Below are 23723 nucleotides of genomic sequence, written 5' to 3' on the forward strand. Positions count from 1 at the left end.
TTAAGGAAGGAGACAGCAAAGCAATGGAGAGGTGCTTCAGTTTTCATTGATATGTTCAAAGGTAATTTTTTTTTTAATTCGAAAAAAATTATTTATTTCTGCTCCTTTCTTACTGTTGAGGAAACAGCCTTAGATACACGTCTGAAGTCATGCCTTTAAACACACTGTTTAAAGGCAAAGCACCATAGGTAAAGTTGATCAGCCATCCAGGGTTCTCAGCATATGGGATCTTGCTTCCTGATTTTACCTTAATTTCTGAAAATCAGAAATGGCATCTCCAAAAAACGTTAAGGGCGTTGTAAGAAAGATCACTGTATTTAGTAGCATAGTTGTAGAAATGGAGCATATTTTCTTTAAGAAACAAAAAAATAAGAACATGCCAGTTAACATCGTCAGTATGCCACCATAGGTCAGCAGGACAAAAATACTGTGATAAGCTTATCTGTTCCATACGCAGAAAGCATTCTAGTCCAAGCTCTAATGCTTCCTATCTTTTCACAGATGCTTCTTTTTCTGCTGCTTTTCATTCTTTCCCACATTTCATGTTAGAGGATTGATACAGCCTTTGAAACTTCATTAACAGGAGCAAATCCATTATCCACTGATTTCTTCTCAAAAGGCAGGCTAACATTCAGATAGCCTGGCAGTTTCATTCTCATGAATACTCTAGCCATGAAAAACTCAATAGGACACAAATCCAACGAACAGAACAAGAAATCTATTGAGTTTTGGAATGTTTGCTGCATTGGATCGGCCCTGGATTATGAAACCTAAACCTCCCATTGTAAACAGGAAGCTGGCTGCGGTCCTTCATAGTATATTGTCCCTTTGCTCTGTAGGCCAAGAAAGCTGCAGGCCTCCGAGGTCCATGTTCATCAGTCATGGAGCCAACACTGGGAGGTTCCACAGTGATGTCATCAATTAATCCTCTGGTGATGAGACGTAAAATACCAGCGCACAGGCCACCACGGCCAGGAACCCAGGGCGGCTACTTTAGCTCAAGTTGGGACATCGGAGTACTAAGCATGGGACTCAGGACAAAGTCTCCATGTTTTTGGCAGCAGAAGCAGGTCTCAAACCCTACACACCACCCAAAACCAGCTAAGATAATTTTCAAAAGACATTAAAATTATAAACGTATTAACTGGCAATTGCTTCTTGATAACAAATACATTCGTGAAATTGCAAGCAACCCTTCATTATACAGTCACTTGCTGTCTCCTTGATCCATCGCTGACTCACCAGTTCCCCTGCAGTTTGGCCAGGGCCCTCATCACAGACGCTGCTCTGAGCCTTTCTAATACCATCTCCTAGGGACACTCTTCCAGCCCCACTTGCACTTGGAGGTGATCCAGCGTTGTGATGGAGTCTGGAGCGGAGTCCCCGAGTCTTCATTTCCTTCCTCTATGTCTTTGGGCCACTCAGCCTATCTGTGCCTCAGTTCACACATCTATAGAAAAGGGTTTATCCTAACATTGTCCTGCAGCTCACTTGAGATAATCCACACAAAGCACAGGGCTGGGGCCTGGCACACAGTCAACCCACACGAGTGCTCAGCGCTGTAACTGGCCTCCCACCTGGGCTTCATGCCTCCTGTTACAGCTTTCTTCCTCTTTCTGCTGGAACCACTCAGACTTCACAGCCCCTGCTCCCTTTATCACGTTCCTGCCCACGCCACGAGTGCTGAGGTTTCCCGGGCTCTCTCTACCCAAACTTCCTATGTGGCCTCTTCGCAACCATAGCAGTGGCTTCAATTCCCTCCCTCCCCATACATGTTGGTGGCCACCACCTGATTTCTCTAGCCCAGCCCCTCGCCTGCCCTCCAGACTGGAGTATTCCTGCGGACCAAGCACCTGTCTCACAGTCCGCTCAATCCAGACCTGTTTCAGACTGCCCTCGCCTCCACCTCCACACCACCAACCCCCCACCTTCTCCAATCCCTGTCTGTCTTTTCCACTCCCTCTCTCCCATCCTGTCATTCATTCATTTAATCCTCAACACTCTGGAGCATTCACAAGGTTAAGAAAGATCTTTACAAAGCGGTCCCTACTCTCAGGGATCTCCCAGGTCAGGGGCAGATGATTACAATTCAAAGAAGAAAGAGGTTTGACAGAAGGAAGCACAGGACTTAGGAGAGAGGGCAGGAGGGGGCCTATCTAGTCTCCGGGGTCAGGGCTGACGTCTCTTAAGAGGGCACGTTCAGCAGGAACAGACTTGAATAAATTTTCATCTAGGAGCAGGGCAAGGGTGTGACGGAAGGCCTCTTAATCGATTGCTTATTACCTGAGGGAAGAAATAAGGAGACCTCCAGGCCCTAGTCACTCTCGCCTGAGGAGACTCGGTCCTACTTCGGAACAGGCATTTATTATTATTATTATTTTTGGTCGTGCCCCATGGCATGCAGGATCTTAGTTCCCCAGCCAGGGATCAAACCCACGCCCCCTGCAGTGGAAGTGCAGAGTCCTAACCACTGGACCGCCAGGGAAGTCCTAGAACAGGCATTTAAATGCATGTCTATCCCACAGGAAACAAGTATATTGCTGTTTCTGAGAGATCTCTTATCATTTTGCTTTTAAAAATTATATAGCTACCAAAAAAAGAATTTAACATTTATTACCTATGAATTTCTCTCAAAGGTCATGAATAGTCAGAAACCCTTGGATATGAGAGAAATTTAACCTACAAATTGATCTCAAATTTAATGACATTTTTATGAAATCAAAGGTAACGATTAAAGGAGCTGACATAATTTACATTTAATCCTCAATGCTCTGGAGCATTCACAAGGTTAAGAAAGATCTTTACAAAGTGGTCCCTACTCTCAGGGAGAGTAGCCACTGCAATAAAAATCTGTAAATTTTAATTTTGCACTTTTCTTCTTATCTTTTTTGAGTCCATGCTTTCCCCACCCCTGCTCCTCCAGATATCAAGGGTTTTAGTAAGACCTTGGCACATTTGTAGCCCTGGTGATAAACTTAGGGAATACATGGGTCATCAGAGACAAGCCCTCAACAGCCAGGACAGAAAGGACAGTTGGCTTTATGCTCTCCCCAGAAGTGACAGTTTTCAGTGCTGGTTCCATTCCACCCAGAATGGTGACATTAGGCACCTAAACACAGACTGTCAGGGGTGTAGGGGACCCGAGGGAAACAGAGGGCAGCACCTTCTGAAACTGAGTGGAAGTCACAAGGCTGACTTTTAAAACATTCCCTCCTTTACCAAAGTAATATAACCTCATTAAATAAAATTTGGATAACATGGGAAAGTACGTTAAAGAAATTTTATCCCACCTGGACCTGTTAGCCTAACACAAGCATTGCTCACTTTTTTATCTTCTGATGATTTTCTCTGCAAAGAGTTGTTCCTTTTTTTTTTAATGTAGTTGTAATTGTGCCTACTATTTCATATCCTGCTTTTCCTGCTTACTGTATTGTGTTTCCTTCTATCATTACTCACTTCAGTTTACTGTAAGGGTCCATAAAATGTCATCATGGGATTTATCAGTTTTCTTAACCATTGCCCTATAGTCAAACATTTAAATTGCTTTCAATGTTTTGCTATTATACATGTTTTTTTGTTATTTTCAGTGGTATTGCAATTTAAACCTTTTTTGACACTTAGGATTGTTTCTTAAGATAGATCTCAGAAGTGGAATTATTGAGTTAACAAATATGAATATTTCTAAGAGTTCAAATCCATATTGCTGAATTGTTCCCAAGAGAGGACTGTATTAATGTACACTGCCTCTAGCAATACATGAAAATTCCAGCTACCTGATGGCTTCAACTGCATGGCTATTATCACTAATTTTTTTTCTTCTCCTAACTTAATAGGTAGAAAGTGAGCTTACTTCTTATGTAAACTTTATAATGTGGTTTATCATACATTCAGAGAAGTATACAAATCATGAGTGAATGTTCACAAAGTGAACACCCCCTAAGTAACCAGCAGCCCGATCATGAAACTGAACATTACCAGAAGCCCAGAAGCCCCTGCTGTGCCCCGTTCACCCTCCTCTACCCCACCCAAGGGTAATTGCTATCCTGACTTCTCACACCGTAGGTTAATGTTGGAAAGTGGCATTATTAAGAATTTTCATTTCCTTGATGACTAGAGGAGTTAACCATTTTTCCATGTGTTAGTTGATGAACTGTAGTTCCTCTTTTGTAAACTATCTTTTCAAGTTCTTTGTCCAGGAAATGGTTGACTCTTAAGCAACCTCCTAATGTGAGTTTGGCTAAGGTTGGACTGTAGTCATCATTACATTGTTCAAAAATGGAGAAGTGTGTGTATGTGTGTGTGTTTAAGCTCCCATGATCTCACTCTGACAATACTTCTCTTATTTATTTATGCTTCTTTACTGCAAAGCAAGATGGTGCCTCTGTAGGCAACACCTGGCAGGGGTAACTTTTCGGTGACAGAACTGAGCCTAAATAGACTCTGCTGTTCTTTCGGTGTCTGTGAGAATAACAGAAATAGGTCACTGAACCTTTTTAAAAATAGAACTGACACATTTGGGGAAAGCATTTTTTCTGCTGAGATAGCACACAGTACAAGATGAAATGATCTCTAGAGAGTAGATGAATTTAGACACTTGATATTAAAAATAAATATTCTTCATGGCAGTAACTCACAGGAAATAGAGTGTCTTTCATAAGAAAGGTCTCTAAACATTGCTACCTTATGTAAAGTTTTCCCACCTCAGTTCCGGTGTGGGCTCTTCTGAGGGGCAAGCAATAGCTGTAGATGGAGAGAAGGGCCACATCATCAACTGTGGTCAGTGTTTGTTCCATCACCAAAGCCAAGATCTCCTGTCTCACTGGGTTTGCTTTCTCCCCTCTTAAGTATTACACAACCACCTGTCCACCCTTGGATGGCTCTCCATAGTTGCAAAACAGGCAGGGACAAGGCCATCTCGTCACCTGGGTGCAGCTCCATTCCAGGTCTTCCAAGGCCTTGACTGATTTGTGGACAGCCAGCTCCAGCATCTCTGCCCACAGGCTCCCCAAGAGCTGTCTAGGGGCCCCAGGCCTGCCCTGTGGGGGGCCCTTTTCTGTCTGCTTCTGAGACATCCTCAGAAATCTCTCTCTGGCTATTGCCCCAGCTCCCACCCCTTCTCACATACCCACCCATCCTGCTACCTTTAGAAGCCCTGTGCACCTCAGAGGCAGACACTTATGTCTTCTCCAGGGATTACCAAGGTGCTGCCTACACCACCATGCTTGGGCTCCACTAATGAGAAAGGCAAGATCTGTTGGCTGGAAAAGCAGGGCCTGGAGTTACTGTGGGAAAGACACTTCAGTACAGCCCCCAAAATGTCAAGGAGGATACATGAGGAGGTTGGCTATTGCAGGAGTTGGTGGGTGAATAGTAGCAAGGAAGGAGGATGCAGAGCTGGGACAGGGACACCTGTGTTTCAGGAAAGTCTGGCCGCAGGGAGAGAGAGACAGGGTAAGCAAGAAGTGGCTATGGGGGTTTGGGGAGTAGGAGGGGACAGAGAGACAGCTGTGAGGCATTTCTCAGAAGTAGAACACACAGGCAGGACCTGATGACTTTGACATTGGCACCAAGGAAAGAGGAAGAGCCAAAGATGCTGATGCAGCCCTTTCTAATGAGAACACAGTTCTTTTATACAGCACATATCCACTTATCCACTCACGTATCAAGTGTGTGTTGAGCGCTTCCTTATGTCAGATACCGTTGCAGACTCTGGGAATAACATGTTTCTGCCCAAATCACATTCTCACTCTGCTGGGTGGGGGGCCGGCAGTGCAGACAACAAACAAGTAAGCAAACAAAAAAGATGACCCCACATAGTGATGGTTGCTCTTGGAAGATAATTTGGGCTGGGGGAATTGTGTGATTGGGTAGGACTTTTCTGAGGAAGTGACATTCCAGCTGAGACCTGGATGATATGAAGCAGCCAGTCAGGAGAAGATCCAGGGCAAGAACATTCTAGGTAATCAAAAGTGCCTCTGCAAAAGGCCCCAAGATGGGCATGACCTTGGCTCATTTCAGGAACAGAGGGAAGACCATTGTGGCACAACAAGTTTTGCAAGACAAAATTGTTTTCTGACCTATTTGCTGAGCTGTCCCTGGACCCACACCCTTAGGGTTTCATCTTTGCTTTCTAGACACTTCAGACCTCTTCTAGACTCTTCCCACATCTCTTTTCTCCTTCTCTCCAGACCAGCTCCACTAGGAAGTGAGACCAGTAGCTATAAGATCCAATCTGGGGCTGAGGAAGGAGCTAGAACCAGTTCAGCCTTTCCAGAGCCAAATGGGGACAGGGCCCTGGGGCCAGCGTGGCTCCTTTTTTTCAGGTGATTCTTAACCGTTTTTGAACTAAGAACTCCTTTATCAATCTGATACAAGCTGTGAAAAATACACAGGTATGTAATTCTGTACACAATTTCAATTTAGGAAAGCTCATCATGGACCTCTTCTAGGGTTTCTATTTCGGCAGTTCTTTTTAAGCTAACTTTGTCCATTTTCTCATTAAGGCTGTGTCACTTCCATGAGAGAATACGTGGAAAAATCCACCTTATATAGCAAAGTAGCCTATCACTATAAATTCTTTTTTTTTTTTTTTTTTTTTTTGTGGTATGCGGGCCTCCCTCTGCTGCGGCCTCTCCCGTTGCGGAGCACAGGCTCCGGACGCGCAGGCCCAGCGGCCATGGCTCACGGGCCCAGCCGCTCCGCGGCATGTGGGATCCTCCCAGACCGGGGCGCGAACCCGGTTCCCCTGCATCGGCAGGCGGACGCGCAACCACTGCGCCACTAGGGAAGCCCCACTACAAATTCTTTTGACCATAATATCTTCCAGAGGGATAAATCCATATATGATAAGATATAACCATGATGATAGTAAAAATGCATTTGTACAGTGTTTTTTACTTTACACACCCATTTCCACTTATATCATTTTATCCCACTGACATCCTTGGCACACAGGTAGGGAAGGCATTGTTGTCCCATTTTACAGATGAGGAATAGGAGGCTAAGCGGCATGCTTGTGATAATAGTGCCAGTTGGCAGTGGCTTTGGGCAGGAACCAAGGTCTTGTCACTCCCAGGGCCAGGCTCCCAGAGAAGTACAGGTCAGGGCAGGAGCCATCGTGACCTCTCTGCCCACTGCCTCACCCCAGGGCCTAAAGATACCGAGAAGGAAATCTTTACGCACACACACTCTTGGCCCACATAGCCTTCCTGCTGGGAAACAGAGACTTGGAGGAAATGATACTTTCTAACATGAGGAAAGAAGCACGGAGCTGCCTATAGAAGTCAAGGTTGTGTGGATGGAGGGGAACTTCCCACTAGAGGCTTCCTCTTGGCCAATGAAACCTAACCAGTCATTTGTTTCTTCGGAAGACTTACATCCTTTCCTCCTACAGTCCCGCAGAAATGAGTCTAGCGGAGCGCCACCTAGTGGCCGAGACCATAAGGATGGCCGCTTATTCCCCACACCGCCACCACCACCCCCTCCCGCAGCTCTCCAAGGGCACCTTGTCTATCAGAAAATTGGACCCATATCTCTTACCATCCACCAGGATAAACGCGAAATGGACTAGAAATCTAAATGTAAAAGATGAAGCCACACAAGTATTAGAAGAAAATACGGTGGACTTATTTATATCCTGGGTGTGGGAAAAGTCTTTCTCTGACTCAGACCCCATGCAATCCAAGGGCAGCTATGGGTACCTGCTCCTCCAGTTGAGAGAGAAAATGTGAGGCAGTTTTCTCTCCCACGTAGCATCCACCCCTCCCAATGAGAGCTAAGCGACTATCCCCAACCCACGTTCCTCGGGTAAAGAAGGGATGTGGAACTCCTGAGAGAGAAACAGATGAAAAACTAATCAGACTGTCTAGGCACACAGACCCCATCTTCTCGGCAAAAAGGGAAAGAGGTCTCACCATGGTGACTCACAAAAGGGAGACACAATACCGACATGCACAGAAACCCAGTCCAAGCCCAGCCCAACTCCCAAATAAATGCTTTCTAATGAAAAGTAAAATATCCAGATACAAAAAAGAAAACATTAATAAATTCAACATTTTTAAAAATCCTGCTGCATGGCAAAAAAAAAAAAAAAGCAAACTGAGAGGAAAGCTCTGTAACATTTATCATAGATACAGGCTAGTCTGTAATATTAGGAATATAAGGAACATTTAAATATTGGGAAAAAAAGGCTAAGACTTGATAGAAAATTGGGCAAAAATGTGGATAGACAGTTTACACACATAAAAAATATGTAAATGGACCTTAAAAATATGAAAAGATGTTCAGTTTCACTCATAATGATACAGATGCATATCTGAACTACAATAAGATACTAGCCTTTATCAAATTGTCAAAAATTCAAAAGTTTGGTAATACACTCTGTTGTCGAGGCTGTAAGAAAAAGGGGTTCTCATAACGGTTGGTGGGACTGCAAAATGGTACAGCTCCTATGGAGGTAATCTGGAATATCTAGAAGACTACATATGCGTTCACCCTTTGACCCAGCAATCCTAATTCCAGAAATTCACCCTGAAAGTACACCTCCCCAAATACAAAACAATATATTTATAAATTCACTGAGACATTATTTATAATAACAAAATATTAGAAACAACTTAAATGCTTATCTGTTAGGTAAATACGAACTGAATAAACTATGATGAATTCACACAGTGGAGTAATATAAAGCTGAAAAGAGAAATATTTCGATGAATTAACATGGGGTGACTTCTAAGATATATTAAGTAAAAATATCAAGGTGCTAGAGAGTGGACTTAGTAGGTTACTTTTTGCATAAGAAAAAGAAACACAGGAAGAATAAATCAGAAACTAATAAAAATGGTTGCTTACAGTGGATGGATCGGAAAGGAGTGGAAGGAATAAAAATGGAAGGAAGACTTCTGAGTATACTTATAGAGAGTTTTGACTTTTGAACCATGTAAAAGTTTTATAAACTTTTAGAAAAAATATAAAATTTTAAAAGATTTGAAGGGCTTCCCTGGTGGTGCAGCAGTTAAGAATCCACCTGCCAATGCAGGGGACATGGGTTCGAGCCCTGCTCCAGGAAGATCCCACATGCTGTGGAGCAACTAAGCCCATGCACCACAACTACTGAGCCTGCGCTCTAGAGCCCACGAGCCACAACTACTGAGCCCATGTGCCACAACTCCTGAAGCCCGGGTGCCTAGAGCCCATGCTCTGCAACACGAGAAGCCATTGCAACGGAAGCCCACACACTGCAACAAAGAGTAGCCCCCACTCACCTCAACTAGAGAAAGCCCGTGTGCAGCAACAAAGACCCAACGCAGCCAAAAATAAATAAATAAAACAAATAAATTTTAAAAAAAGAAAAAGATTCGAAGAAGCAAATCCTGAAACTAAATGCAAATAGAAACGAAGAAACCTAACTGCCTATCAGATCAGTATGGAGCTCCACCCATACACAGAGTCAATTTCAATGATTTGTGAATACTGTCCTCTGTATACCTTTAGTGGGAGACATTCTAAGAACAAATAGAACTGCAAAGTCTTGAATTTTTCTTAAAAGTCTTCTTGTTGGAAATGGTATTGGGATAGTAATTCTGAAACTATTTTGAGTATGTTGTAGGACAGAGCAAATGATTAAATATACTGCTGTTGAATCAGGATTCTCACTTTGGAGGAAGAGAGACACAAATTTGGAATGGGAAGGTGAGGAAGAACCCTACAGAGCTGGATTTGAATTGGAGGACATTTATTTTAGAAAAAATGCATTTCCTACCTCTGTCCACTAAAAGGTCTATAAGCAATGATATCCTAGTAACAATGAGCAAACCTAGGGACCAGAGCCCAGTTTCTGAATGCCATTCTCCACTAAAAGAAACCTTGGAGAGATGGCTGATTCCAGGTCTGGGGCAGGGAAAATAAAAAGTGAGCCAGAAAGTAAGAAAGTGCTCAAAGACTGATGGAAACCTGTCAAAAGGATACAGACCTCAGCTTGAAGGAACTTCTATTAATTTGGGACAGTTTGGCTATCAGAAAGAAATTATGATAGTCGATTATATCACTCAGGTGGCAGGCCTCTGAAGATTCACTTCCAAGATCACTCCTGTGGGCCTCTCCATATGGCCACCTCAACACACACACACACACACACACACACACACACACACACACACACACACACACACACACACACGGCAGCAGCTAACTTCCCCCAGGGCAAGTGATGCAAACAGAGAGAGCTCCCCAAATGAAAACCACAGTCTTTCTATAACCTAATTTCAGAAGGGACATTCTATATCTCCTGCCATAGTCTCATCTTTAGAAGTGAGCCACTAAATCCAGATCACAGTCAAGGTGAGGGGGACACACAGGATGTGAATACCAAGAGGTAGGAACCATTGGGAACCATCTTAGAGGCTGCCCATGACACCAAGTAATCAAACATAATAATATCACCAATAATGGGACAAACTGACATTCTATGCCTCCTGATACAATACAGCAGGAGATACAAAATGACACCTATGTACTACTCTTGGGGAAAAAATACAAGGGAAAAACAGAGAGATCCAGAATGTGGGACACTCTACAAGAAAATTTTCTGAACTCCAAAATGTCAGTGTCATGAAAAAGAAAAAAAAAGTCAAACTGTTTTAGGTTACAGAAGAGCAAAGAGAAAAGATAACTCAATTAGATCCTGGATCAAAAAACAAAAATAGCTATAAAAGGACATTCCTGAACCAATTAGAGAATTTGAGTATAGACTGTATATTAACTGTTAAGTATATGTTAATTGATTGGGTGTGATAATGGTGTTGTGACTATGAAAGAGAATCTTTCTCCTTAACAGAAGCATGCCAAAATATTTAGGAGTCTGCAAATTATTTTCAAATAGTTTAGCAAAAAAAGCAAAACACACAAAAAACCCTAAACCCCTAATGTGTAAATACATATATGAGTGTATATATATATATATTTGCTAGTATGAAGGGTATACTCATGTTCATTGTCCTACTCTTTCAACTTTTCTCCAGTTTTAAAGTTTTCCAAATAAAAGCTTATGGGGGTGGGAGACAGGGTGGGGGAGAGGAGAGGTTACAAGGAACTCAGTGCAAATCTCCATGAAGAAGACCCTTGGTATTTGCTAGGCTGTTATGAAGATTCCAAGGAACCGATAAGCACTACAAAGGTCTCTTGGTGGTGCCCAGTGTATGTGTTGGGGGTTCTTTGAGTGAATCCTCACTCCATCATGTGGGTGAAAAGGTGGATTGAGGAGTCAGACAGACTTGCTCTAATCCTTTCTCTGTCCCTTCCTGGCTGTGTAACTTGGGGCAAGTTACTAAACATTTCTGACCCTCAGTTTTCTTATTTGTAAAAAGAGAGATCATGCCTACCCTGCAGGAGTACTCAATAAATAATACTTCCTAGTCACACCTCCCAACCTGTCAAATCATTCATGCATTCAATAACCATTTATCGCCATGCCCTGTAATGAGCAAGGGATACAAATATGACTCCAGTTACTTTAGGGAACTCATGATCAAATGCGGATGGGGGCACATAAATACTAAAAGGTCAGTGGTGGCTGTGACAGGAGCACGTGGGTATGTAGCGGGGGGTGAGGGGCTGCCCCAGAAGACTTCACAGAGGTGGTGCACTCTGGAACGGTGAGCTTGGTGGCCTGCATGGAGGATGGGGAAGGAGAGTGACCTGCACGGAGGGCTCTCAGGGACAAAGGGTCAAGAGAGTTGGGCAGAGTGGGCAGGGCCAGGTCAGGAAATGGGTGGTGGGGGCTTGTGAGCCGTGTGGGCCCTGGTCTAGGATGATGGGGTGCCCCTAAAGGATGTGTTTCCAAAGATCTTTTATTATCACTGACCACAGGGGGCCTAGATATTTGGTTCAGAAAATAGAACCAGCAGAGCTCAGCTGTATTATATTAGTTTAAAAAACACTTGCAGGATGACAGTTCCCCAATACAGAAAAGAAATAAGATAAAATAAAAATTAAAAATACTTGAATTGGAAGTCCCTGGCGGTTCAGTGGTTAGGACTTGGCGCTTTAATGCCAGAGCCCAGGTTCAATCCCTGGCTGGGGACCTAAGATCCCGCAACCCATGGTGGGTTCAACACTTGAACTGGCAAACAGAAGGAAGTTATGGACTCTAACCTTTTCCCTGTTGCCCTTCTCCCAGCCCTCTTCTCTGAAGGGGAGGAGAGAAAGTGATTGCCGAAGAGTAAAGCTCATCTGTCATCTCGTCTACCACGAACCCCTTATCCAGCTTCTGTCCCCAAGCACCTAAGACTGTTAGGTCCACGCACCACCCACCACCCAAGACGGCAGGGATTTCTACATTCTAAATCCCACGTTTCTGTAATGCATTAATATTCCCCCTCGCTGGGGGAAGCACAGAGAACCCCACCTGTGCCAGCGCTCCGGGGGCTAAGAACTCCTGGTCTCCTGTCCCAGCGGGTGGGCGCCTGGGCCCTGCTGTGGGCCCAGGCAGGGGTGGGGGCCAGGGAGCTCTCGGCCGACTGAAGGCACACATGGGGAAGGAAGCTTCTTGCCTAATTCCAAATCATTTTTCTAAGAACAAAAACTATGTACAAATGAATATTTCCATCTTTATTTCAAATTCTAGGTTTCAACTGCAATATTAATGCTATTCCACAGTGTAATTTACTTGTAATACTATATCATTATTTCCATTTTACAGTTCTCTTCTTAAAGTAGTAAAGCAAATGTTTAAAACAGCACCAATCCACAGCCCCACAATTCTCCATTCAGGCTCAGAATTTGTGCTCTCCTTTCAGAATTGCACATAATTGAAAACAATGAAAACCCCCGATGTGCTAAATGCTCTAGTCATTAAAGCATTTTTTAACTCTGGAATAAAAGACTGTTCTTGTGGTTGTGGTTATTATTTATTTATTTATTTTTAGAAGCCCCAAACAAGCTGCTTCCTGTTCCCAGACTGACATCTGCTGGGGATGTCAGGCTGACCGGCTTCCCAGGCAGGCCCGCAGCCGGCTGCCAGTCAGCCCACCCTGGGAGGGCAGCGGGCTGACCCCAGGGGGCCAGGGCTGTAGGGGCAGGCCAGGGTCAGGGGGCCTCTGCTCAGGACTGCTCTCCCCTTAGCTGAGATCCAAGCTCAGCAACTGGTCCCGGGGCCCCCAGTTTCTCTCCTGCTTCCAGCAGCGGGGTTAAGCCCCAGAATGGCACTGGCTTGGCACAGGGTCCCTGGAGTCGGTAGCTCAGACAAGGGGCTGATGGGTAGGAGAGAGTTTGGGGGCAAAAATAGGCAGGCGGGCAGGATGGGTGTCCTCTGCATGCAAAAAGGCCCCCAGACTCTGTAGAGGCAAGTCCTGTTTCCTTGCTTTCTCCAGGATGTCTTCATGTGCATCTTTCATTATTTTTGGTATTGGTTCTTTTGCCTTTGGTAAAACAGCTCCCTGCTTTGACAGCCCTGGGCATCGTGTCCTCTAGCGGAGGGTCTCCATCTTTCTCCAATTAGATCCCAATTCCATTGGCATCACAATTAACAACCAAGGACCAAGCTTCCTTTTCTACCTACAATGAGGGCCCCTCTGCCTATTTCCTAATTTGTAAGAAGCCTGGGTCTCCTCCCCAATTTAAATCGCGGTTGCGGGGTGGAGGTGGGGGATGTAAGGGGTTGGGGGAGTGGTGTGTTCTTTTCTCTTTCCTGGAGATGTCCTCCAGCTCCAGGGCCCCATTATGCAGAAGGATGGCATCCATACTAGCATCTCTGGCTCTACGCTCTGACTTCCAGTCCCATGAGGGACACTTTCTGTAAGGTGACCTTAGTCCCCTCAAAGTCAGCATCCTGCCTCAACCAGCCCTCTGACACACTCTTCTACATACCCTGGCCCTGTCTCAGTACCTCTAGTGGGCCTGGATCCCTACCCCTTTGAACCCTCCTGTCCTCCCACAGCTGTCCCACATCTGTCCCTTCATGACCACCACCCTTTCCCTCCCCTGCCCAGCTTCTCCAGCTTCAGTCAAACTGTCCACCCCATTCCCAGGTGAAACTCTCAAAGGCACCCCCAAACCTACTTAAACACCATTAATGAAACCTCATCATCCACAGAAAAAGCCCAAGCCCTTGGCCTGATCTTCAGAGAGCATGGCCCAGCCCAGAGTCAGCCAGGGTTTCCCAAGGCTGGGAGCCTGCCCTGGGGATTGGCAAATCCATGGGATGATTTTAGGTGGAATGAGGAGGGAGCATTAAAAAATGAAATGACGGGGACTTCCCTAGCGGTCTAGTGGTTAAGACTTCACCTTCCAAAGCAGGGGGTGCCTGTTCGATCCCTGGTCAGGGAGATAAGATTCCACATGCCTCCCGGCCAAAAAACCAAAACATAAAACAGAAGCAATATCGTAACAAATCCAATAAAGACCTTAAAAATGGTCCACATCAAAAGAAGAATAAATTTTAAAAAAATGAAATGAATGAATGAGAAGGTGATTCTGCTTTTTTAAAATTTATTTATTTATTTTTGGCTGTGTTGGGTCTTCGTTTCTGCGCGAGGGCTTTCTCTAGCTGTGGCAAGCAGGGGTCACTCCTCATTGCGGTGAGTGGGCCTCTCACTGCGGTGGCCTCTCCTGCTGCGGAGCGCAGGCTCAGTAATTGTGGCTCACGGGCCTAGTTGCTCCGTGGCATGTGGGATGTTCCCAGACCAGGGCTTGAACCTGCGTCCCCTGCATTGGCAGGCAGATTCTCAACCACTGCGCCACCAGGGAAGCCCTGATTCTGCTTTTTATTCTCTTTCAGTTATCAATGTCAAAAGAAAGTTGACTTTAAAAAAAATTAATTTTAGAATAGTTTCAACTTTCTAGAAAAGTTGAAAGAATATCATTTAGAGTTTCTGTCTACCCTACACCCAGTTCCCAGCACTGTTAACGTTGCTGAGGGAGGCTGTGAACACCTACAGTAGGGAGGGTGAGCTGGACTTGAATCACACGGTTTCCTTTGCAATGAATATATTTTCTGTTACCTTCCATTTCAGCAAGTGATACTACTCATTCACATTGTAAAATGCAAAAAACTCTGAAAAATGAAGTTTTTTTTTTTTTGTAAGTCTGGAGTCAAAGTTGATTCGAGGCAAGCTATATATATAGTCTTCATCTTAGTGTAAATATTCATACATTTCTCTGCAGAAATATTCATTGATTCTTTTGCCCCCTGGGGTGTGTTAACTAATGTTGAGTATGTGCATTATATCACCTTTCTGAATCAGAAAAAAAATCTGAATTTCAAAACACATCTGGCATTTTGAGCTTTCCACTTATGGTTGTGATATAAAGTTTCTTTGAAAAATAAATTGAAGTTAAAAGAGCAAGTCATTTAAAGAAAAACAGTAAGTAAATTGTAAGTACGGATGACCTATATTTTAAAGTTTCTCTTTCACTCTTTCCCACTCTTCATATAAGCATATAACTAACACCAAAAATGAGACAAAGAATCTGTAAGGCCTCAAGATGCAGACCAAACTCCTCAGCTGGTATTCATGTGTACTCTGCCCACTCCCTGCCCCCCATACCTCAGATACCTCAGTTCCCCCAACATACCAGTCATGCTTTCACACAATCAGGGGGACTTCACACAATCAGCTCCATCTCCCTGAAATGCCTTCCACCACTGGCAAACTCTTGGCCCTTCTTTCAAACTCAGGTTGGATTCCACTTCTACAGAAAGGCTTCCTTAGTTGCACCCAGGCTTGACCTATGCGGTTCCATGGTACACTATGCAGTGTTGTGGGTAAGGAAGTGGTTTGACCCCTAGATCTACCCCTTTTTAGCTGGCTGATTTTTGTCACTTAATTATACTCACTAAACTTAATCAGTGAGATTAGTAATGATAGCTATTATTTATTGAACTTATGCACTGTTCTCAGTGCTTTACATGTATAAATTCATTTCATCCTCACAAGCCTGAGAGGTAGAAACTGTTTTGATCCCCATTTAACACACGAAGAAACGGAGGACCAGTGAGGTTAAGTTCCTTTTTCCAAGGTCACGGTAAGCAGGGGCAGCTGGAATTTCTTCCTCAATTCCTCTTGCTCCTCACTATGGAGCAGCTGGGGCAGTACCCGAATCACAGGGTTACTGGGAGAATAAAATGGGATAACCTTGGTAAACTCTGTGTTTCATCCTTGCAGGGTCCTCCTGGCTGAGCCTGTGCTTGTACCCCAGACACAGTGGGCTCTTATATGCTACTGAGGGGAGCTCAGCGAGGGGCCTACAAGTCCCTGCTCCCGCTCTCTGCGGCTCCTCTTTGCTTTATCATCTCCTCATTGGAATCTTCTGGCCTAAGCCCAAGCTGGGTGGGGCCTGCCCACAGCTTTATACTGTAGTCAGAATTTACAATTTCGGCCTCTCCCTCTGAGCTCAGCAGAAAGACATGTGCCGGACTCACATTTGTCTTTCATCTAGCGCCCCACACAGGGTCTGAAACAAAAGAGTTTGGTAAACATGCAAAGAATAAATGATGAAGTAAATGTATGGACAAATGGATGGATGAAATAACAAGAAGTGGACACATTTTTGTCTTTAGAATGCCCAACACATTTGACATACCATGACTAAAGCAGAGTGAAAAGTAGCATTATCCAGGTAACATTGTTCCAACCAGATGTTCAGAGGCTGAAGAAGAAAGGAAAAAAACAAAAGCAAAAACAACCTTTCAGGGCTTCCCTTGTGGCACAGTGGTTAAGAATCCGCCTGCCAATGCAGGGGACAAGAGTTTGATCCCTGGTCCGGGAAGATTCCACATGCCGCGGAGCAACTAAGCCGATGCACCACAACTACTGCAGCCCGTGTGCCTAGAGCCCGTGCTCTGCAACGAGAGAAGCCACCGCAATGAGAAGCCTGCGCACCGCAAGGAAGAGTAGCCCCCGCTCGCAGCAACTAGAGAAAGTCCACGCGCAGCAGCCAAAAATAAATAAATATATTAAAAAAACAAACAAACAAACTGTCACACCGTGTCTGCACTCTGTCTGCATTTCTAGTAAAATAATGTGGTAGTGATATTCAACCCATACGATTCTCACTTGAGAGGGGAAGCTGGGAAGGGAACAACTGCATTTGTGATAAAGTTAAGACACGTTAACTGGCATTGAATAAGTGTGATGGTATAATAACACTTGTAAGTGAGTGTGAGGCAGAACCATAAATGGCAGCAAACAGCTGCAGTGGGCCAGCAGGCACTGAAATGTGCCCCGCCACGGAGGACCAGAAGTGATGATCACCACACTTCAGCACTGGAAAAGTAGCTCCTTATGGAAAAACTACATAGATAACCAGATATGATCCAAGATAGTCTGTATTTCAATGATGACAAAAGGATGAAATGTCATTGACATTTATTAGACTACTTTCCCCCCTTATCTTTTTTCTTCTCTTCTAAATTTGGCAGAGGAAGGATAACATATTCACTAATGAGTGCAGTTTTTAAAGGTAAAAGTGTCTAATTATGGGATAAGAGGAAATTATTTTGCCAGGGAGTGCAGAAGAGCCTGGAGTCCGGGAATGGTACCCTCGGGCACTGCTGTTTAATCCATAAGCTATTTAGCTCCTCACTTACACCTGGCAGAAACAATTAGCACTTGGTAATTTGTTGATCTTATCGAGGACCTAGGATCTGCTATCATAGTTGCCACCAATATAAATGCTATGTGAAATAAACAATGTAGAAGTGGCCTGCTGTTAAATCATGCCCGTTTAACCAGGTTTGAGTTTATTTTAGGCTGGTGGAGTCTTTGCATTTTGGCGCCACTTCTAAATCAATATGTTAATTTTCCAAGGGATATTAAGATGCTTTCAGAGCCCTGTGGGGATCAGCATCCTTTTCAAAAGTGCCATCGGCGCCTCAGAAAGCAGTACCGGTGTAAACACAAGTGCAACGGCGGCGAAGATGCAATCTTGTAAGAAAGTTTTCAAAAAGCCACCAAGAACAGAAACCTCCCCTAACTTGCCCTCTGCAGTCCTGGGACTCTGTACCACCAGATCAACTGGGACTCCCTCGGCTCCACCCTCCCTCCTCTTTTGCACCTACGCTCCAGACCGGCCGACGGAGTCCGGAGATGAAAGCCTTCCCTACTGTCTGCGTCCGTCTGCAGACTGTGAGCCCCGAGGCCATCCCGTGGCACTTGCTGGGCACCCGGCAGGGTACTCAATAGGCCACGTGGGAAGCTGCTGGCAGACTGCCTGAAATGTTCCGAAGTTCAAACAGGTGTGATGGAGAGAAAGGTATTTTCAGATATGAACTTCTTCACCCCACCTCCCCCAATTTCATGCTTTCTTCCCCGTTTAAACAGATAGGGGGTACAGTGCTCAGTGCCTTAAAAGAGGCTTCTGTTAGGATAGAAAACAAAACAGCCAGCCTTTATGGCTTTTGTTATTTAAAACCTAAATCCTTAGGAGAATTCAGCCAATTTTTAAGCAGAAACTGGTTGACTAGAGAGGGATTTCCCCAGCCGGGAAAGTATTTGAGTTCGGAAGGAGAGAAGGATGGGAGGAGAGAAGGAACGAGGAGAGGGGAGAGCGGTGGGGGGCCGCGGGGGGGAGGTGTGGGGCACTGGAAGGGGGAGTCGGGAAGAGAAGGGGGTAGGGAGGGATCCTGTGTCTGCGTGTGATGCAACAGAGCCCAGGGAGGTGGCGAAGGATAAGGTCAGCACAGCCCGGAGACCAGGGTTTGCAGCTCAGAGGCTTTCAGGAGCCTGGAGAATGGGGGAGACCAGCCCGAGGCGACGGGAGTGGTGCTGACAGGTGAGCTGGAGAAAGTGCCTCCCGCCTACAGGACAGGATATTCCTTTACTTTGTCACAGGACTAGCTCAGACCTCAGACCTGGCCGGGCCGTGTGGGCAGGGATGTGGGGCATCTGAGCAGTGCCTGGGTGGACCAGTGAGTGAGAACCAGAACCACTCAAGGACACCCCTCCTGCCACTTGGAACCAGTGTACAACCCCAGGGGGTAGGGGTGATGAGGGAATTTCAGGAAGGAGGGAGGTTATGTTTTGTTTTCTCATCAATCTGAAAGAAAGGGATTCAGAATCAGAAATTAAATAGCTTCTTGTATACTTGAGCCTGTGCCTAAGATTTGTATCCATGTCATATGTTTGGGAAATGCTCATTTCATAAAGTTAAACACTTTTCCTTTTTGTAGGACTTCTCAGAATTTTAATTTTCTAAAATAATACATTCTGGACCTCAGAGAAAGGGATTCAGTAGATCACTTGTGTGCTTGTAAATGGTCAATAACCGACTCAAGGAACAGATCGGGGATTAAAAACTCTGACGTGTAGCTTTTGCCCATTTCCATGGTGTAAATACTCTGAAGGGCCATCCTAGCTCCAGAGCTCCCCTGGGCATTTGCTGAGGCCTTTGTTGTAGTTCAACAACTCCCTGATCACAATCCTTCAGCTGGCACTCCCCACAGTGGGCATGTGGGGATCCAGAGGGCTCTCCACAATAAAATTCTTGCATGCAAATCTCTGCCTTGCAGACTTGACCTGGGACTTGTCCTTTTATACATGTGTCATCAGTTTTGATTAAAGGAAACAGTTTCCTGATTCATTACAGTATTTGTGCATAATTGGGTTAAGTGATTATACCAATGCCAAGATCTATGACTTATGAGGCATAACATAAAGAATGAATAAAGGACAGGGTCCCCATGGTAGCCAAGCTTCAGGATGGCCACAAATGATTCTTGCCTCCTCGTATTCACATCCCTAAAAAGGGCTGATCTGTGTAACCAGTAGGATATTTTGCAAATGAATGTGTGACTTATGAGTCTAGGTCATAAAAGCCTCTGTGGCTTTTGCCTTGTCCTTTCTTAGATCACTCATACTGGGGGAAGCCAGATGCCATGTCATGAAGACTCTTGAGTAGCTCTATGGAGGAGTCCACGTGGTGAGAAACTCTGTAGCATCAGTTTGCCAGTCTGAGAGTGCACCATCTTGGAAGCAGATGCTCCAGCTCCAGTCAAGCCTTTGCTAATGGGACTGCAGCCCAGCTCCTGAACTTCTGACCTGCAGAAACTATGCTAGAAAATAAATGTTTACTGTTGTTTTAAGCTGCTAAATTTGGAGGTAATTTGTTATTCTAACTTATAACTAACAGAGTACTTAATCTATAGGAGCTTTATAATTAGGAGGGGAGAAAAGATAGATATGGGTATATACAAATATGTGAAGCCAGTATGGGTATAATCATATACTGACTGTTACAAGTTCTGAAAAATGGAGGGTGGGAAGGGGAATGAGATTGTACAGTTGAAAAATAAGGAGCCCCGTTTGGGAAGCTTTCAAGAGGTCAATTTTGGAAGAAAAGGAGGTTTGACAAAAGGCAGGACCATATTTGGGGGTTTCTCCTTTTTGGAGAAATCAAATTCCTGAGGAGTTGATGCAAATGTTCTTTGCAAAATGTGAAATTCACTTGAAAATCAAGACTATATCTTTTGGGACTTCCCTGGCGGTCCAGTGGTTAAGACTCCATGCTTTCACTGCAGTTCCATCCCTGGTTGGGGAACTAAGATCCCACATGCTACGTGAGGCCAAAAAATATATATATATTTATAAATATAAATATATATTAAAAATATATTTTAGAACAACATACAAGTCAACCTGTTTTTATTTTTATTTTTTATCTTTTAATTTTATATTGGAGTATAGGCAATTAACAATGTAGTGATAGTTTCAGGTGCACAGCAAAGGGACTCAGCCATACATATACATGTATCTATTCTCCCCCAAACTCCCCTCCCATCCAGGCTACCACATAACATTGAGCAGAGCTCCCTGTGCTATACGGTAAGTCCTTGTTGGTTATCCATTTAAAATACAGCAGTGTGTACATGTCAATCCCAAACTCCCTAACTATCCCTTCCCCCCATCCTTCCCCCCTGGTAACCATAGTTTGTTCTCTAAGTCTTGAGTCTGTTTCTGTTTTGTAAGTAAGTTCATTTGTATCATTTCTTTTTAGATTCTGCATATAAGGGATATCAAAGGATATTTCTCTTTCTCTGTCTGACTTACTTCACTCAGTATGACAATCTCTAGGTCCATCCATGTTGCTGCAAATGGCATTATTTCATTCTTTTTTATGGCTGAGTAATATTCCATTGTATATATGTGCCACATCTTCTTTATTCACTCCTCTGTTGATAGACATTTAGGGTGCTTCCATGTCTTGCATATTGTAGACAGTGCTGCAATGAACATTGGGGTGCATGTATCCTTTCAGACCATGTTTTTCTCTGGATATATGCCCAGGAGTGGGACTGCAGGGTCATATGGTAGCTTTATTTTTAGTTCTTAAAGGAACCTCCATACTGTTCTCCATAGTGGCCGTACCAATTTACATTTCCACCAACAGTGTAGGAGGGTTCTCTCCTCTCCACGCCCTCTCCAGCATTTACTGTTTGTGGATTTTTTGATAATAGCCATTTTGACAGGGGTGAGGTGATATCTCATTGTAGTTTTGATTTGCATTTCTCTAATAATTAGCAAAGTTGAACATCTTTTCATGTGCCTCTTGGCCATCTGTATGTGTTCTTTGGAGAAACGTCTATTTAGGTCTTCTGACCATTTTTTGATTGGGTTGTTGTTTTGTTGGTATTAAGCCTCATGAGCTGTTTGCAAATTCTGGAGACTAATCCTTTGTCAGTCACATATTTTGCAAATATTTTCTCCCAATCTGTGGGTTGTCTTTTCGTTTTGTTTATGGTTTCCTTTGCTGTGCAAAAGCTTATGAGTTTAATTAGTCCCATTTGTTTATTTTTGTTTCTATTTCCATTATTCTGGGAGACAGATTAAAAAAAAAAGATATTGCTGCAATTTATGTCAGGAAGTGTTCTGCTTATGTTTTCCTCTAGGAGTTTTATAGTGTCTGGCCTCACATTTAGGTCTTTAATCCATTTTGAGCTTATTTTTGTGTATGGTGTTAAAGAATGATCTAACTCCATTTTTTTTTTACATGTAGCTGTTCAGTTTTCCCAGCACCATTTGTTGAAGAGGCCATCTTTCTACCATTGAGTGGTCTTGCCTCCTTCGTTGTAGATTAATTGACAATAGGTGCGTGGGTTTATTTCTGGGATATCTATCCTGTTCCACTGATCTATATTTCTATTTTTGTGCCAGTACCATACTGTTTTGATGACTATAGCTTTGTAGTATAGTCTGAAGTCAGGGAGCCCAGTTCGTCCAGCTCTGGTTTTTTTCTCAAGATTGCTTTGACTATTCGGGGTCTTTTGTGTCTCCATACAAATTTTAAGATTTTTTGTTCCAGTTCTGTGAAAAATGCCATTGGTAATTTGACAGGGATTGCATTGAATCTGTAGATTACTTTGGGTAGTACCATCGTTTTCACAATGTTGATTCTTCCAATCCGCAAACATGGTATATCTTTCCATCTGTTTGTGTGTGCTTCAGTTTCCTTCATCAGTGTCTTATAGTTTTCGGAGTACATGTCTTTTGTCTCCTTAGATAGATCTGTTCCTAGGTATTTTATTCTTTTTGATGTGTGATGGTAAATGGGATTGGTTCTTGAATTTCTCTTTCTGATCTTTGTTAGTGTAAAGAAATGCAACAGATTTTTGTGTATTAATTTTGAAGCCTGCAATTTTACCAAATTCATTGATGAACTCTAGTAGTTTTCTGGTAGTGTCTTCAGGATCTTCTATGTATAGTATCATGTCATCTTCAAACAGTGACAGTTTAACTTCTTCTTTTCCAATTTGGATTCCTTTTATTTCTTTTTCTTCTCTGATTGCCGAAGCTAGAACTTCCAAAATTATGTTTAATAAAAGTGGCAAGAATGGACATCATTATCTTGTTCCTGATCTTAGAGGAAATGCTTTCAGCTTTTCACCATTGAGTATGATGTTAGCTGTAGGTTTATCGCATACGGCCCTTATTATGTTGAGGTATGTTCCCTCTGTGCCCACTTTCTGGAGAGTTTTTATCATAAATGAGTGCTGAATCTTGTCAATAGTTTTTTCTGAGATGATAATATGGTTTTTATTCTTCAATTTATTAATGTGGTATATCAAACTGATTGATTTGCGGATACTGAAAATTCCTTGCATCCCTGGGATAAATCCCACTTGATCATGGTGTATGATCCTTTTAATGTATTGTTGGATTTTGAATGCTAGTATTTTGTTGAGGATTTTTGTGTTTATGTTCATCAGTGATATTGGCCTGTAATTTTCTTTTTTTGAGGTATCTTTGTCTGGTTTTAGTATCAGGGTGATGGTGGCCTCTTAGAATGAGTTTGGGAGTTTTCCTTCCTCTGCAATTTTCTGGAACAGTTTCAGATGGATAGGTGTTAGCTCTTCTTTAAAGGTTTGATAGAGTTTGCCTGTGAAGCCATCTGGTCCTGGACTTTTGTTTGTTGGAAGACTTTTAATCTCAGTTTCAATTTCAGTGCTTGTGATTGGTCTGTTCATATTTTCTATTTCTTCCTGGTTCAATCTTCGGAGACTGCATCTTTCTAAGAATTTGTCCATTTCTTCCAGGTTGTCCATTTTATTGGCATACAGTTTCTTGTAATAGTCTCTTATGATCCTTTGTATTTCTGTGGTGTCAGTTATAATTTCTCCTTTTTCATTTCTAATTTTATTGATTTGAGTCCTCTCCCTTTTTTTCTTGATGAGTCTGGCTAAAGGTTTATCAATTTTGTTTATCTTCTCAAAGAACCAGCTTTTAATTTCATTG

At 43.5% G+C, this 23723-nt stretch overlaps 1 pseudogene; it reads right to left on the reverse strand.

Annotated features, from left to right (window-relative positions):
* Positions 1 to 545: 545 nt before the first annotated feature.
* Positions 546 to 1050, reverse strand: LOC102984454 (oligosaccharyltransferase complex subunit OSTC-like; annotated as a pseudogene).
* Between the last annotated feature and the right edge of the window lie 22673 nt (positions 1051 to 23723).

The sequence above is a fragment of the Physeter macrocephalus genome, chromosome 2, assembly GCF_002837175.3.
Source record: "Physeter macrocephalus isolate SW-GA chromosome 2, ASM283717v5, whole genome shotgun sequence".
Lineage (NCBI taxonomy): Eukaryota > Metazoa > Chordata > Mammalia > Artiodactyla > Physeteridae > Physeter > Physeter macrocephalus.